Genomic DNA, 16,592 nt, shown 5'->3' with positions numbered 1-16,592 from the left:
CGTCAAATTAATCCACTGTTTTTCTCCTGCGTTCGACACACGCACAATTGGATACGCCACAAAGACGAATTCTGGTCACAGCACAAGCCGAGAGGCTTCTTGTCATCCGTGGGATTAAATTTGCTTTTGCATCTCTTTCCTGGGATGTGTCAGATCAGTGTTGACATACTGGAGGCCGATCAACCGTTCGCAGGCATGCGTGAGCTTGCATTAATAGCTTTTTGTATTAGTTGCCGCATTTTGTTCTCTATTGTCCTTTCATTGCATCGGTAAGACCAGCTAATGTTCCTAAGCAAGATATAGAGTGTTGTGTGAGTGAGTGAATTGCGTTTCCATTGTTTTGTACATGCGGCACGGCCTGCTTGTTATCTGATTAGTTGAACCCCTTTGTTGCAAATAATTTACACATAAGCTTTAATATGCAACAAGGACACTCTGTCCTTTGTTTTAATCCAATTCCAAACCCGAGATGGCATATCGTTGCCCCTGTAGAAATTGTGACCAACACACCCGAACAGCTAATGAAGGTAGTTCGATTCGACTCACAACCAGTTGAGTGGATACTTCACTTGTACAGTGGACAACACGTTTTTCTCTGTGGGGAAAGGAGCACTTTCAAGTTTCGAGTGTGCTCAAGTGGATGTAGGTGAGCCAAAGTTACAGGCTACTTTTTTGTTCCATCTGACGCTTGCACAATCGAATGCGATCTAATACAAGATGTGTAGTGCAACGTAAATCCTGCCTTTGCCAAGGTGGCAAATACCCTTTGATCGTTTATCGATTTGATTGTAGCCTAGTAGTGTAAAAATGCACTGCATGAAGCTGCTAAACAGTGACCAAAGTATGAGGAAACGACTCCCTGCAAACCTCACCGCCAATTATAAACATTGTTAAAATAATACCTCTCTGGTAGTCTCTGACCGTATCGGTCAAAATAGAGCATTATTCTTTTTTATAAAGGAATCACCTCATGTTATCACCAGAGATTGAATGGTACACACCAACCTCATCAGTAACCCAGCTATATGACAAAAGCCGACCTCACTTCAGCATTGCTGCAAATTACAATTTCAAGATTAGATCATTAATTATGGATTTTGGAGTCTCTGACGGTGTAACGGTTGAGTTGCCGGATTTCTGTGCAGGCAGCGTGGGTTTCAGTCCCCACAGGGTGTGAATGGGAGTGTGAATGGTTGTCTGTTTGCCGCGTGATTCTTTCTCGGCTGGGATAGGCCATGGCAGTGTTATTCCCCAGTAATTGGATACATATAAAATTTGTCAGATAAAAAACATGAAATACAGTCAAACATATTAGAATGAAGCTTGTAGCTATGCATGCAGCTGGTTATTTTTTAACAGACACGCTGTAAAATGAAATAAAAAGTTTGGTGGACTCAAAATTTCAAGGGAAGAAAATTCAACAAAATAGTTTGCGTTTTGCTGTTGTGAAAATTGGCTTTCCCGCATTTCACAACCAAAAAATAAGAGTTTACAGAGCTAATTGTCCCTTGTATTTACCTCAACTTATTACATTACATACATAAGATATTTTAACGTTGTTCCAACTTAAATTACCGTACTGTTTTAGCCCCAAAAATACAAATTGTGTTTTTCTGTTTTTTTGGGTTTTTTTTACAGTGCTATACACACACACTACATATGGTACATTCTTAAGTAAAGTTCAGTTGTATTTAGTTTTTGGTATAATACATTTGCATTTCATCTTTAACTGTTGGCAAAATTTTATTGAGGGACAGTTTTTTGCATTCTAACTGCTCAGATTTTTGTTATTGTAATGTTACCTTTATTTTTTCAACTAAGAATATTAATGACAAGAATGTTCATTCTATTACTTTTTCGACTTTTATCGCCATAACATTATCCCTTTTTATGTCATCATTATTCGCGCACTATTAAACCAGGGACCTTTTTCGTGTGCTAAAAGATTGTAAATGGTGATTAAATTGTGTTTTCCTTGAGAGCCTTTACCTGTAGTACTTGTGGTGACGTGTATGACCAACACAGTAGGCATGCCTGCCTCAGACTCCATCAGGTGTTTGGTTTTGCAAAAACTGTGAGAGTTGAAATATTTAGTTGCTTCTTTTACTGTCTTGTAGGAACAAGACGTGGTTAACTTTGTGTCAAGGCAAGACAATGCTGCGTGGCTTGAATTTCAATGGAACAATCTGTGCTTGGCATTAGTGCCGTTTCATTATAATCCATCCAAACTTTTTAAACTGTAACACTGGAACTTTCTCATGGCTGATCTCTTCATCACTACTGAAGCACTGCAGCTACTTAAATTATATTGTTTTGTGCGTGTGTGGCAGCCAACACCTGGACTGCTTTCATCACTTGTCGCCATCATAGAATTATCTCAATCAATCAGCACACTAATTAGAGTTCTGTGCGCTCAAGTGCTGTACATTTGCGTGGACCTGATGGTGCGTGTGTGTGTTTCGCGTGTGTGTTTTTTTTGCCATCACATGAGGCTAGAGTGACTGGAGGCACCTGCAAATTTTCTTGTTCCTTTTTTCTTTTTTTAACCATCTCTGTATGCTGTCAGTCGCACGCATGGACATGATTGGAGTGTTTGTAGCAGTGGGGTGGGGGTGGGGGGGGACAAATTATCAATCTACGCGTTTATTATTTTTGACGATAAACCTGCATCGGATTTTAATACTGCTATCGATATGATTATATGCGGAACTATCCAGCAATTTCTAGACTGCTTTTCTTCATAAGGACCACGTGTGAACTGGTCTCACTGCTTCTCTAGATTTGGGTCCTCAACCACGCAAATGTGTGACGTCCATTCTTTAACTGATGTGCAGAGTTTACTTTTTGTCAACATTTCCCTTTTTCTCATGTTCCTATCTGGGTCCATATGACTCTCACCCCTGCAACCTCCCCTGTTCCCTCCCATCATTTCAAACTCCTCCGTCCCTCCCTTCTCAGTCTTTTTTTTGACTGTTGTGCTGCGTCCCCCCCCCAGCCCCCCACCCATCTCCCCCTCCCTGGTCTGTGAAAGGAAGAATGCCTAAGAGAAATGCTTTGTTAAGCGCCCAGTTGTCATGGTGAACCCAGCAATGCCTGAGAAATTCCTGGTGGGTGGGGATGCGGGGTATGGTCCTCTTTTGTGGGCCGAAGATGCGGGGGAGGGGTTGGCACATAAAGTTCTAAAGAGTAACTGTCCCAGTCTCCCTCTTTGGCAGTCAAGCATGTCAGGTTTTCTTTGGAGCTGCGGTACTCCGGGACACGCTGACCTGTCCCGTCGGGTGCAGACGTTTTTATAGGGCGTGCGGCGAGGTGGCCGACACCTGACCTCAGATATAAACCATAGTGATGTTTTTGTTTTTTTCTCACAGTTTACACCTGCATGTGGCTTATTTCAGAAGCCTAAAAGCACCTGAGACCTCTTGTTTATATAACGGTGCTGCTGTCTTTTGATGCACTCAGAGGGTATCTCATTTCTTGCTCCTGGATTTTTTTTTCTCAGTAGCAGGACATCCGCTTGTTTCTCTCCACTTGACTGCGTTATGAGGGTCCCATGGAGGAGGTGTAGGTTGAGGTCGGGTGGGGGTGGTTGATTGGGGTGACATCATCTGGGAGACAAGAGTTGTTTGGGATTAAGATTGGTGCATCGCCGGGTTGAGGCCTTATTTATCAGGGTTGTCCCGCATTGTACTCATCCTCCTGGCAGACAATGGGAGTGGCCTCTGTCGTTTTGGGGCGGCCACTTTCTGTCTTTGTGTCCACTTGTTTGAGTTTCATGAGGTCACTACTTACTGTAGTATACAGTTTAATGGTGGCACTACTCCCCTAATGAATCAGTGATCGCAGACACTCCATTGTATATAATTGGCATGGCACAGCTCTACTCACTATTTTACCGTGTGTTTTTTTTTTTTTTTACAATAATATGTTCTATGCGGTTCCACTAGTGTAAAAATGATATCTTGATTAATATTGTGTTTGTGAAATACGAATTAAATCCACTTGTTTTGATCCATCAAAGGGAGTGGGCATTTTGGCACATGCTGTCGATCGAAAATGACACCACAGTGCCTAAGGGCTTAGTTTGCGAACGCCGCATGACCAAACTCTTAAAATTGGTGAGCCATGTTTGGTTACCTGACCACTGAACAACAATTATTCCACAAACGAGATATTAAACAGAATGCTGTGCTAAGACAAGTGGGGGCGAATATAAAATATTATTTTGTGACTTGATTTACCCTTTGAACTTAAATGAGAAGTCAACCCCCAAATTTTCATACACACATACACTAGTCTAAACACGGCATTGTAAATAATATCGCATTTGTGGAATATGAGTTCAGTAGTAAATTCCCCCCATTTTTAGCTAACTCAGGAGGCGGCGTTTTGTCACTTGCGGTCAATTGAAAATGACATCACAGCTGCTCTGGGCTCAGGTAACAACCAATCACGGCTCACCTGTTTTCTGAAGCTGAGCTATGATTGGTTGTTACCAGAGCCCTGAGCAACTGTGATGTCATTTTCAGTTGACCGCAATTGACAAAATGGCCACCCCCTGAGATGGACAAAAATGGGTGGAATTTACTACTGAACTCATATTCCACAAGCTGCATAGAACATATTATTGCCAAGAAATTTTGGGGGTTGACTTTCTCTTTAAATTCAACACACAAACTCATTTAGTTTTTACATATCTTGTTAAATGCCCTGCGACTGGCTGGCGACCAGTTCGGGGTGTAGTCTGCCTTCGCCCATTGACGGCTGGGATAGGCTCCAGCAACTCCCCGCGACCCTATATAGGATAAGCGGTTTGGAAGATGACATGACATGACATATCTTGTTAAAATTTGAGATTTAAATTTTGAGAATTTAAACATGAATTGGCTATGATTGGTATGTTATTAGATTAGAAAATGGTGTCAAATTTTTGGGGACACCCTGTATATTCGCAGGTGCCACCACCAGGTCCTGGGAATAGTACGTACCCCTTGTGGTCAAACATTAGTTGAGTAGATTCGTTTCTGATTTCGGCATTTTGTGAATGTAACAAAAAAAAAAAAAACGCTAACGTTAGCTTACTCTGTTGCCATGCCTTAGCTCTGGATGTCAGTCCACAGTCTCCACTTTGCTTGCAGCAATCGGTTGTGATGTTGATACATCAGACAATTCTCATCTGTTGTTGTTGCTGTTTGTTAGACTTGTGACATGACTCATGCTTTCAATACACCATGGTTTTCATTGTTTCCCACAGTACTATTTTAAGTGGAAAAACAATCTCCCCAAATGTAGACAAGAAGGGCTGTAAACAGACATTTGTTTTAATCATTGAATTAATAAATCATTTTGGGGTAAAGTCCCTTTTTCATTCCAGCACGACTGTTTCTGTGCCCCAGTGCACAAAGCAAGGTCCATAAAGGCACGTGTCAATGAGTTGGGTGTGCAAGAACTCTCCTTAACCCCATCAACCACCTTTGGGATGAGCTACAACACAGATTCTGAGCCAACGGGGCCAAACGTTCTTCTGGATGAATGGACAAAAATTCCCACAGACACATTCTAAAATTGTGTTATACTGTAGTTGCAAAGTGGGGACCGATTCCATATTTCCTTTCATATTCCTGTTGTTGTCCCATAATTTTAGTCCATATAATGTATATCTCGTCTCTTCTCAGCATGCAGACCTCAGATGAATTGAGCGTGCGCCACAGCAAGCGAACACTTCCAACATCCTGAATGTGACAGCATCTGATTATTTAACGGACTGTTACCTTCACGCTACATTGCTCTCATTTAGCATGGAACCAGATTGAGATTTCACAGTGACCTGGTTTCATATGCTCCGGATGCAGAGTGTAAACTGTCAACGTTAAACTGTTAGGCGCGAGGTGTGACTGCGAGCTGCATTGATCTCTGACATGCGGAAAGTTTCAACTGTCTCACCAGGGCCTTGTATTGATAGTGACAGGAGGGCGTCACGGTAGTCAAACAGATGGTCCTCCACGTGACCCATTACGCTGGTGTGATTGTGATTTCACAGTTTGCTGGCAATGTGCGAGTGGATGCAGGTTGTACTTTTCACTTTGAGCAGTTTTGGAAAGACAATTTTGGAATTTGAGCAAGCACTTGAGCAAGCAACTTAGAAAATTTAGTTAGCTAAGCTACAAATTATTTTACATTAAAGAACCATGTAAAGTGAATTCAGAGATTTGTTTCCAAGTGCATTATATATTTTACAAGATAATTGTTGAAAAGATGCGTAAAGATTGTGAGCTATGTAGTACAGCGGAACCTTAATTTAATGGAGTAATAATTGGGGGAAGGGGTTGTCCGTTGGAAAGTTGTTTTCAGAATACAGTGCAAAATTGCTGTGTATTTTTTCATAGGCTAAAAATACTCAGTACAGCACATAATTATTATAAATAAATATTTAATAAAAACTTGAAAAGTTTTAAAGTTCATCCAAATTTACCTTGTTGGTGCTTGTGGGGACGATAATGGTGTGCTTCTGGTCACAATCATGAGTCACTGTTAGCGTTTCCTTTTTTCACCTGCGTTACGATCAGATACCATAGATAAGGGCTTTACAAAAAAAACAACTGTGTACTATACCATATATAGCGTTTTAGAGAGATGTGTGCACGACTAGAGTCTGAGTAAAAAATAGCCATAGGTATTAATAGATAGATACAACATGCTGCTTTTTGATCTGTGATGCTAAGCTAATGTTCATGCTTTTTATTACTTTTGACGGGACAGTCGCCCCTGCCAACATGGCCGCCACATTAGTACGCTTTTAGCCAGCTCTACTTTTTTACTCTCTGTTACGTGGGGACGTTTGGAAATATACTCTGAATGTGCTCTGCTAGACCCCAGACCGTCCAAAAACTCACATTTAAGTAACTGCTTGTACTCAGCCTGAAAAATGTAGTATCCATGCATTCCTACTGACTACCCGTTAGACAGCAAACAAGTTGATCCTAAATTGCTTCAAGACTCAGTTAATCAGCGATCAATTCTGCATAAGTCTCTATTCGATCACACAAGTGATTAATGGATTATTATGCTTTCCTCTCTATCCCCATCTTGTAGTAAATATTGCAGTTATCAAGTTATCAAGTGACTGCGGTATATAGGTTTGAACATCCCTGCATGCTAATGTCTTGTCACTAGAGTATTGCACTGACAGCAGTTTTGTTTGATATGCAAATGTTCTGATTGCGAGAGGTCACATGCCTCTCCAAAGTCGCCACGCTGGAAGAGGGGCGGGGGGGGGGGTGGGGGACAATTTGTGGAATCTGGTGTTTTTTGCAGTGCAGCAGAAAAGTGTCGTCAGGGGATAAACCGGAAGGCTACGCAAACGCAAATGAGTATGAATGGTCAAAACAGTCAGCTCGAGTGGGGGTTTGCACGTTGGGCTCTGACTCCTCGGGATTGAAATCCTTGGCCTGACATTGAGCTGCACAAGCTCGTGTCAGTATTGACTCCCCTTTCACTGTTGTCTTTGTCGTTATCGCTGATCTTTGGATTTTTTTATTTTATTTTTTTTAATCGACGGAGGCTTTATTTGTCTGCAGGTGAAAACAAAAACAAGGTCAGACACTAATTTGCAGCATTTCAACCTATTTCCCCCCTGCAGAAACAGAGTATGCAGTGTTAATGGCACATTATTTAACAGCTTTAACATCGCTCGGATAGAGACAACAGCAAATCTGCTGCGTAGGAGTCGGAACATGCTGTCTGTCTGCTCCCTCTCCTGAGGATAAGAGCTTTTTTGTTTCACCTGAGCTGTTTGTGCACAGATCAACTTGTCTGGCTGCTGGCCAACAACAACTTCTAACAAAAGTGCTGCTTTGGCTCAGTTGTTGACAAATCTTTTCATTAACAGCACCTATGTTATTTCTAACCCTTTTAGCTATGTTGTGATATTAAGCATTTCTTTCCTGCATAACCACTTAGCTAAACTATGCTCGAGGGAAAACTTTCTTACAGTCTTTCTGCTCTTTGAACATCTAATTTATCTAATTCAACAGCGATGTACTAAAACACATCGACATCAATTAACTTATGTGATTCATTATGAAAATTTGTTATTAAGTAGTGCAATTTATGATAGTGTTGTGCCCCTCCGACCACTTCTCTTAAAAACCGCTCACTGTGTTGTTGTTCTTTGGCTATTTGATGTATTTGCGGCACCTCATAGTTGAGGAAGGACGGTGACAGACAGCTGAAAGTCAGTTAGAGACTCCAGAAACATATCTTACCAATAGTATCACAATTCAGTGTTTCCCAACCTCTAGTGAGCTAAGGCACCCATTTTACATTAGACAAAAGTCTTGTGAAAAAAAAGAAGTAGTGAAATAATGATGTTCTTGTCTTAATTTACTCACAAATGTGCTTAACGTGAAATCTGGGGCAGCCCTTGTGGTTCCCTACACTAGTGTGCCACGGCACCCTGGTTGAAAATGACTGAAAAAGGATCATGCTAGAACTGACCAACATCTTTTAGAATAGTGCAAGAGATCGTTTCCACAAAATTGTCAGTAATGTGAACTCATTTCAAAATGTCCAAAAACAAACACAATTGTGTCTATTATAATATCTCTGACCAAAACTGTACAGTCCTTTGTCACTTATTTCCAGCTTCAAAATGCCCATTCACCAAGTTAAAAATGCTTTAGCCCAAAATATGGCCAGAGTCAATACTAAATCACCAATAAAGCCTGTGATATCTTGACTTCTTGGCCACCTAAAAATGTGCGTTTAAAGATTAAAGGTGTTAAAGGGCTGGGGTTGCCGACTGTTCCTATTGTAAGCAAATGTACATGAGTATTTAATGCAGAGGTTGGCGTTGATGGTGATTGTGGTGGAGTGTCAGCAACAGCTCTTGCTGGTCTCGTGGGGGGGTCAGCGAGAGGGCTTTGAGAGGGGGCAGGGTGCAAGTGAAATTAAATGAAAAAGCTGCCTCCACCCATTTTTATAGCCCTCGCTCACCTCCCCAAGCAGCCTTCATTCACCTTTCATCCCAGTTCATTCATGCGGGCCGCTACCCAGCAACATTTTACTGTGAATGCTGAAGACACACCTATCCTGCTACGGATGGATTGCATTTGTGTTGTTTTGGCTGCACGTTTAGATGGCAATGGTATTTTTGTGGGTAAAATACAGGTCTCAACGTGGAGGTTTTCAAATCAGCTGTGTTACTGTACAGAGATATTCCAAGTAACAGTGGCATACTGGGACATGTTTTTCCGAAACACTTTAGACACATGAATAAAACAACACTATTTTATCGTTATGGCCCATTTGTTGTAATGATAATAGTAACCAATACACTTTATCCGGCTAATATTAGGGTATGCTTACATGTAAACAACAGATTAAAAAAGCTTTTTTTCTTAATGTCAAAACGGCCCCTATTAACACAGACTTGTAAAAATGGCAAATAAATCTGTTATATTCATTCTGGTCCGTGTATATGTGACCTCTGTAATATACATGGCAGGCCATTATTTGGCGATATCATTTTGACGCTGACAGGTCTGCGTATTTGTGACCTGAAATAAGACTTTGGTGAATAATGTGACTCTGCTGAATCCATTAGCAGTGTAGGAAATGTACTCTCCACTAAAGTGCTGTGTTCCACCATTAATGTTTTGACCCCGACATACGGACTGAACACCTAACGCACGTTTGCTATGTTTGTGCAGGCTAAGGTTTTGAACATGGTTAGTGTTTTCTGAAACGTGGATCGTTTTCAAAAGGTTGCGCTTTCAACTAAAAAAACAAAACAAAACAAAAAAAAAAACCCTGATTTGTATTAAACCAGCTGCCACTGTCAAATTAAAACAGACCCCCTCAGTTTCATTTGTAAACACCTTGACAAAGAGATGCGTAATTCTTGATGATCTTCCACTCTTTAACCTACATCTGCCCTCATTAGTGATGGTTCAGGGCAGAAATGCTCTCTTCTGCTATTTGTTTTTAATTGAACATCCGCTCGCCGGCTGCTGCTTCTGCTGTGGAGGTGGAGTTTATCTCAGTCGCACCGCTGCAGGCTCTCTGGTCTGCACTCGCAGCTAGAATAATTAATTTAATTCTCGTGAAATCAGTCATCATGATTTCAACGCAGAAGCAAGAGTAAAATCATTCTTTTTTTTCCAAGCGGTATTTGCTTGTGTTAGACGCGTCGGTCACTTTGTCATGAGAGTTGCACATTTTTCTGAGAAAGCAGTCTGAAGCGAGCTCTTTTTTTGCGGTGGGTCACAGACTCTTTTCTAGGTGAGTCGCAGGATTTCAGTTCTAAACGAAACAGCCATCCATCCATTTTCTATACTGATTTTTCTGGGTCATGGTGAGCTGGAGCATATCCCATCTGACATTGGGGGAAAGGGCAGGCTACCTTGGATTGTTCACGGGAATGACAGAAAGCGCTTCACACTCACAATCACACTGTCAATTGTGACTAAAACTAAATACTAATTACAATTGTTAGATGTAGCATACTATGTTGACTACTTAATGGCCATGGTGAAAATGTGGTTCCCAGATGAAAAGCTCTCATCTAAATGTCTAAGCAAGTGTGCTGCTTACTGTAAAGCAACAACTCTTGGCCAGATTTACAGTTTGACAGTTTAGCTATGTTGTCAAGCCCCAGTACCTGTAAGATTTACTCTCAAAGTAGCCATAAACATAAATAAACATCACACGTGTACTTGCCCATTGCCCAAATGTTGCATCTGGAAGGACACAGCGCACTCCACCATTAAGTGATGCATGTATTGCATTAGAGTCCACTTCAAGTATTTGGTTGTAATAAAATCCAAACGGCCCCGAAGGGACTGTTCCGGCCGGTCAACCCTGTTGTGCGTTTGATTGCTGTGTGCGCCACGGATGTGTTGTTTGGGCACATTACAATTGCAAAAAGAGTTTCGCACTCAAACCAGTCACTTCTAATGTTAGAAGCAGTGACAATGGAAGGACATCGATTTTGAAAGTGGGTCTGTGCCAATTATTGTCCTTTATAAGAATAGCTAGCATGCGTATTTATTTTTGTATCAATGATATCCTTTTAAAGCGAAAGTGAAAACCAAACATATTTTTTTTCAAGAATAGGTTCCCAGCAGGCCCACTAGTTGAAACACGGCATTTTGATTAATTTTGCGTTTGTGGAATATACCATAAGTTAAGCAGCAAAATGCACTCGTTTTTAGCCATCTCTGGGGGCGGCCATTTTGTCTTCTGTCGACTGAAAATGACATCACAACTGCTCACAAGGACCAATCACGGCGCAGATTCAAAAAACAGGTCAGCCGCTTTAAGTAAGAAGCTTCCTTTGACAACATTTAAACATCCTTGAGTGATTTTTAAGTCTTGCTGTCACTTTACGGCCATCGGCTCGGTGCACTTTTGATGTAGTGAACATTTGCAGCGTGCTGTGCGTACCACACAGGCCTCATTACCTTCTCACCTGGAGGTTCTCCTCAGCATGCCCATCATGTGCAGCTGGGTCCAAGGAAGACACTATTAATGTTAAATGTGACATCTTCACCATTAGCCATATGTTGGCCGGCGGCATTAGGGAGCTGTTACAATGTGATTATTTATCAGCACTCCATTGTCATCATGATGAATGGCATTTTATTCTCGTGGTTTCCACCATGGCTGATTATGAAAAATGGAATTTATATTCATACTTCAAATCAGAAGGTGAAAGAAGACTGAATTATATAGATTCACTACGCAGATTGAGAAGGTTCTTTTTTTTTAGCTTACAAAAATTTTCACATTCATCATCTGAAAATACTACAGTCATACAAAGTAGATAGGAAACAATCAAAATATTTTTAGAAGAATACACTAATTCCACTTTTTTTGGGATGGAGTACTACATTTGAGTACTCGCCGACACCAAGTACCGATACTTAATAATACAATTACGTTTTGCTATTGTGATAAAAATGTAGTTTATTTATAGTTACCATCCGACTGCATGTTTCTAACTGCCTCATCAACATTTTTTTATGCTCAAGCTTTTAATTGACATCATATCAGAAGGAGGGGGCTTTTAAAGATGGCTCTGGGTTACTATGGTGCACAGTGGCTGCTGATGTCTCTTTCCTCCACCATTTGGTCACAGTGCCTTTCTGCTCTTCATCCACCATGACTTTGTTGACATTTTCTGGGAATCCGCTGGGAGATTGGACGGTAACTTTGTGGTCTAATTAGGCTGGTCTCACCGATTTCTTTTCTCTCTCTCTCTTTCTCTCTCTCACTGCTTGTCCCTCAGCAGGCAATTATCACTACCATTAAGCCCTCCTGTAGTCTTAAAAACACAGTCTTACCCACCAGGATAATTTTTATTTATACACTAGTATGCATAAGTCACATTTGTTGTTTTAGCAATGCTGCTATGAAATGCTGCATCCTCTATGTTTATCTTTGTCAACATGAATACGATTTTGCAAAGAACTGTATATAATAATGGCCCAGGTGACCAGAACTTTAATATTGCTTCTCATTGAGGCATTTACAGTCAACAACTAGTGAAACCGGTGATTTGATGTCTATTTGACCTCACAATCAAATAGTATAGTTAAGTCAATCACTCTATAAACAACAGCACCTTTGTCTTTTCCATAACTATAATGTCAAATAACCACATCTGCTTACATGTTTCGATGTGTACATCAACACGTGCATGCACACACTTGGTTCTGTGTACCGCCACGGCCCATAACCCATAACCGCAGTGTGTGTTTAATCTTTTCCCTGGCGCCACTTCCGAGCCGAGAGGCTCCCGGAGGCCCACAAGGGTCCGGAGTGAAAGCAGCGTCGCACTCCAGTTCTGGGACCTAAATGTCCCTCATTTGGCCCAAAAAGGCCCTGCTTCACCTCCCTCTTTCTGCGCGGAGAATCCTTCCATGGAGAATGACCCATTTGAAGGATGGTCTGCTTCCTTTCAGAGAAGATTCTCCTCGTGCTCACTTTCCCAGCGTTGCATCCACGCCTGGAGCCGTGCCCGAGCTCCCATCCAAGAATGCGAGTTGGCAGAGGACATAATTAAGGCCATGTCTGTCCTCATACTCGGGCGACCCTTTAAAAGCCCCCTCTTTTCTGAGAGCTGTTTATCTGGCGACTGTCGCTGCAGAAACGCGTCCATAATGAGGATGAATGGATGAGACGGGTGAAAGCGGGCGCAGGCGGCTCAACTTTTGTTGCTTTGCTCAGCGTCCTCAGTTACTGACGTTATGTGTTGTAACGCTGTGATAACGACACTGTTTAGAAGTTTAGAAGAAAATCTGATTTTACAAAAACTCAGTGTTGACTAACACTAACTGAAGTGTTTGTTGGATAATACAGTCTTGCTGATGCATGGCAATTTTGGGTTGGAATGGACCGGCCATTCGGGAATCACCTGAAATTCCCCATGGCCGCCACTCCCCTGATCATAATAAAGCTGTCAGATGGTGAGGGACAGCTTGCAGATTCTTCTAGAAATTACATTTCTTTCATTCATACAGCATATGACAGTTTGTTGCACTCAGGTTCATCTGTTTTACTTGGAATCCACTTGCCAGATTTGCCATTAATGAAACTATAGCAGCTTGACCATTTTCTGCTGCTTTTCTTTTATTGACATCGTTGGCTGCATTGCTTGCTGTGGTTATCAATCTTCAGAAAATGGAGCAATGTGGATGCGGGACCTCCTTATTCTTCAATAAAAACGTCAAGAGCCGGTGATTGATTTTTTTGAATTGTTTGAGGACTCTCGGGGAGGTCAAAAGTAGTACATTTGCTTCATTGAACGAGAATCTCTCTCAGTGTTCTGAGCTCCTATTTACTGTCAATAAGTGGCTGCAGCCCAACTTCCCATAGATTCGTGTCCTGTTGTTCCCCCGTTTGATGGCAAAGTGCGTAGTTCGGACGGAATCACCAGCGCCAGTTTTGGTTGCAGCCAAGTAGTGCACTACATTCTGTTTCAGTTGCTTTCAGACTTAGATAATCATTTATTTTCACACAAATGTGAACATTCTTGCCAATTATTCAATTTGTATGCCTGTCACTAATTATGTGAGTAACTGCTATTAGTAACCAGACAATGTAATTTCAGTACAAAATTGCATGTAAATGCTGAAAAGATGAAGCTTAACTGAAATCTTGTGGGAAATGTACTAATGTGCGATATTTCTGAATGTGGAATTTGATTTAGGAAATTTGGGTGATTTCATTTTTTAATTAGAATTTTGAGCCACAATGAAGAAATCATGTGAATTATCTCTTCATTTGGAATTTGATTTGGGATTTTTGTGGGGGTATAGTAGGAATAGTAGCAGTTGAACATTTTGAAGTTTGAATTATTTGAGTTGGTCAAGAAATTTGGAAGTTGGAGGTAAATATGTAAGCGTCTCTTAATTTGGGGAATTTTATTTTGAATATTTGCATAACTTTTGGGGAATAAGAATATCTACCAAGATCCTCTATGTCTATGAAGTTTGAGAATGTGGAAATTCTTGGAATGTTGGAGGCGATCTGAATCAGCCGAAGATTTTAAACTTAGAATGGGAACCTTTTGTTGTTGTTGAATATCTCACTGGGAATTAATATTTTTTTGTGGGGGGTAGAAAATGTGGAATTGTGGAAAAAGTGGGAATTTTTGGAACGTGAGAAATAATCGCAGCCATTTCTTCAGCCACGCAATCATCAGTTAAACCTGTGCGTTTATTGAGGGTCTTCATTCAGTATTCTCTTGTTACACAGTATCTGCTCTTTCTATGCAAGTATTGTCTCGCGTACACAGGTGTGTGTGCGTGTGCGTGTATGTGCGCGCATGTGTGTGTGCGTGAGCGTGTGTGTTGACAGTACAGTGTGAATTAGTCCCGCTTGTTTCTGTACTTCCTCCACTTGGGTCATGTATTATTACTGTGTCGAAGGCTCTTGACTGAAAACAGAGGGATTAGAACCGTGTCAAACATGCTTCTCGCTCGCTTCCTCTCTGAGAACCCCTCCTGCCCCTCGTCCTCCTCTTCCTCCTCATTGCCCCTCCCGGACGGTATCCCACTTTTAAGCTCGCCTGATGCCAAATAGTGATCTGGTAACTTTGGGAAGTTTTCTGTTTGTTTGCGCGAGTTGTGCACACAGGTTCTGCCCTCTGGCCGGCGTCCAGGCTCCTCAAACAAAGCGGCCCATTGATTGTTTGGGAGAGGGGAGGCGGCGGGCCTGTTTTCACCACACGTTTGAGTCGATTGAGCTAAAAGTGAGCTATGAATCGAAACTACCTTTGTGGCTGACAACAAACATTACGCTGCCTTTTTAATTTATTATTTTTATTTTTTTTTACCACCTGGTTTGCTCAACTGTATCTAACCAAACTGTTATCACTTGTTATTGTCTAAAGAAAACATCCAGACTTTCAGTCTTGAGGCAACATATTGCTGCACGGCTGCCGCGGATTGAGGGAACGGCTGGTAAATAATTATTTTGAGAACATTTCTCTCACTATATATAAATGGATATTGTAAGTTATATGTAATGACAGACTTGAAGAGACTGCATGTCAGCAGGGAAAGGCAAACAATTGGAGGTATTGAGGTGAGCGTTTACACGATGTGGTATGGGAACAAGAGGATAGAAGACAAGTGATTAGCTGGGCTGAGAATCGCTTCAACTGTTGAACTTGGAGACTTGGCATGTAAAATGAAGAAGCATTTCTGCTTCCGGACAAAGAAAGGAGGGGTTTTGCACTGAATGCAGGCGTAAAATTCTTGATTAGGAGTTGGGATGTATTGAAAGGAAACATAAGCTTGTTCTTTCTCGGGCCCGGCGTACGTTTATTATCATTTGTAGAACGCATAGCAGGAGATGAACTCTTCTTTTGAACTGAGAATTTGAGGAAAGTGTTTCATATAAGCGTCCTCCTTTTGTAGGCTGTGTTCACACTTGGCAGGTGTGCTTGGGACTTCAGTGCGATCGCGTCAACAGTGCGGTTCATTTGGTCAAGTGTGAACAATATCGCTTGGAACGTGCTGCTTGAAGAGGTGGTCTCGGTCCGCTTGCAACTCCGGTTTGGTTTCATTTGCTTGAGTGAACAAAGACATGGGACTAGTGTTAACATGAACTCCGTCAGGGTGGGGAGGGACTCTTGGTGCTTTTAATATACAGCAGATGTACAGTAATCTTCCACTATTCATGGGGAATAGTGAAAAGCGGCAAAACTGTAATTGATAACCCGCTATTTTTTTTTTTTTTGCCTATATCAGTAGTTCAAAATGATTTCCAACTTACTTCACAGCATTTCCGTTATAAATAAACAGATGATTTGAATTCGAAAAAATGAAAAAACTGTGCATGGACATGCACATGTGGCAAAGACTCTCCATAGTTTCCGCTAATAATCCAGGCTGAAAAAAAAAGCAAATAGGTGAAGTTAGAAATAATGAACAGTGAATATGGGGGGATTACTGTACATTCTATACATTTTAGGAGAACCTTATGACATGTCAGCTGATAAAACATTTAATTTCATCACCCAATAAGTCACAAATGGTGCCCAATCAATTTGTGACTTAATGCTTTTTAATGGGCAACTTTTGAAA

General features: G+C 41.3%; 1 protein-coding gene across 4 annotated transcripts in view; it reads left to right on the top strand.

The window, feature by feature from the left end:
* The window catches only part of celsr2 (cadherin, EGF LAG seven-pass G-type receptor 2), a 63,767-nt gene that overhangs the window by 6,606 nt on the left and 40,569 nt on the right, over positions 1–16,592 (top strand). The gene's annotated exons all lie outside the window — the stretch shown is intronic.

Source organism: Filicampus tigris, chromosome 9 (assembly GCF_054856515.1).
Source record: "Filicampus tigris isolate MCC_2025a chromosome 9, RoL_Ftig_1.0, whole genome shotgun sequence".
Taxonomy (NCBI): domain Eukaryota; kingdom Metazoa; phylum Chordata; class Actinopteri; order Syngnathiformes; family Syngnathidae; genus Filicampus; species Filicampus tigris.
The sequence above is the reverse complement of the archived record's forward strand: the minus strand, read 5'-3'. Positions and strand labels throughout refer to the sequence as shown.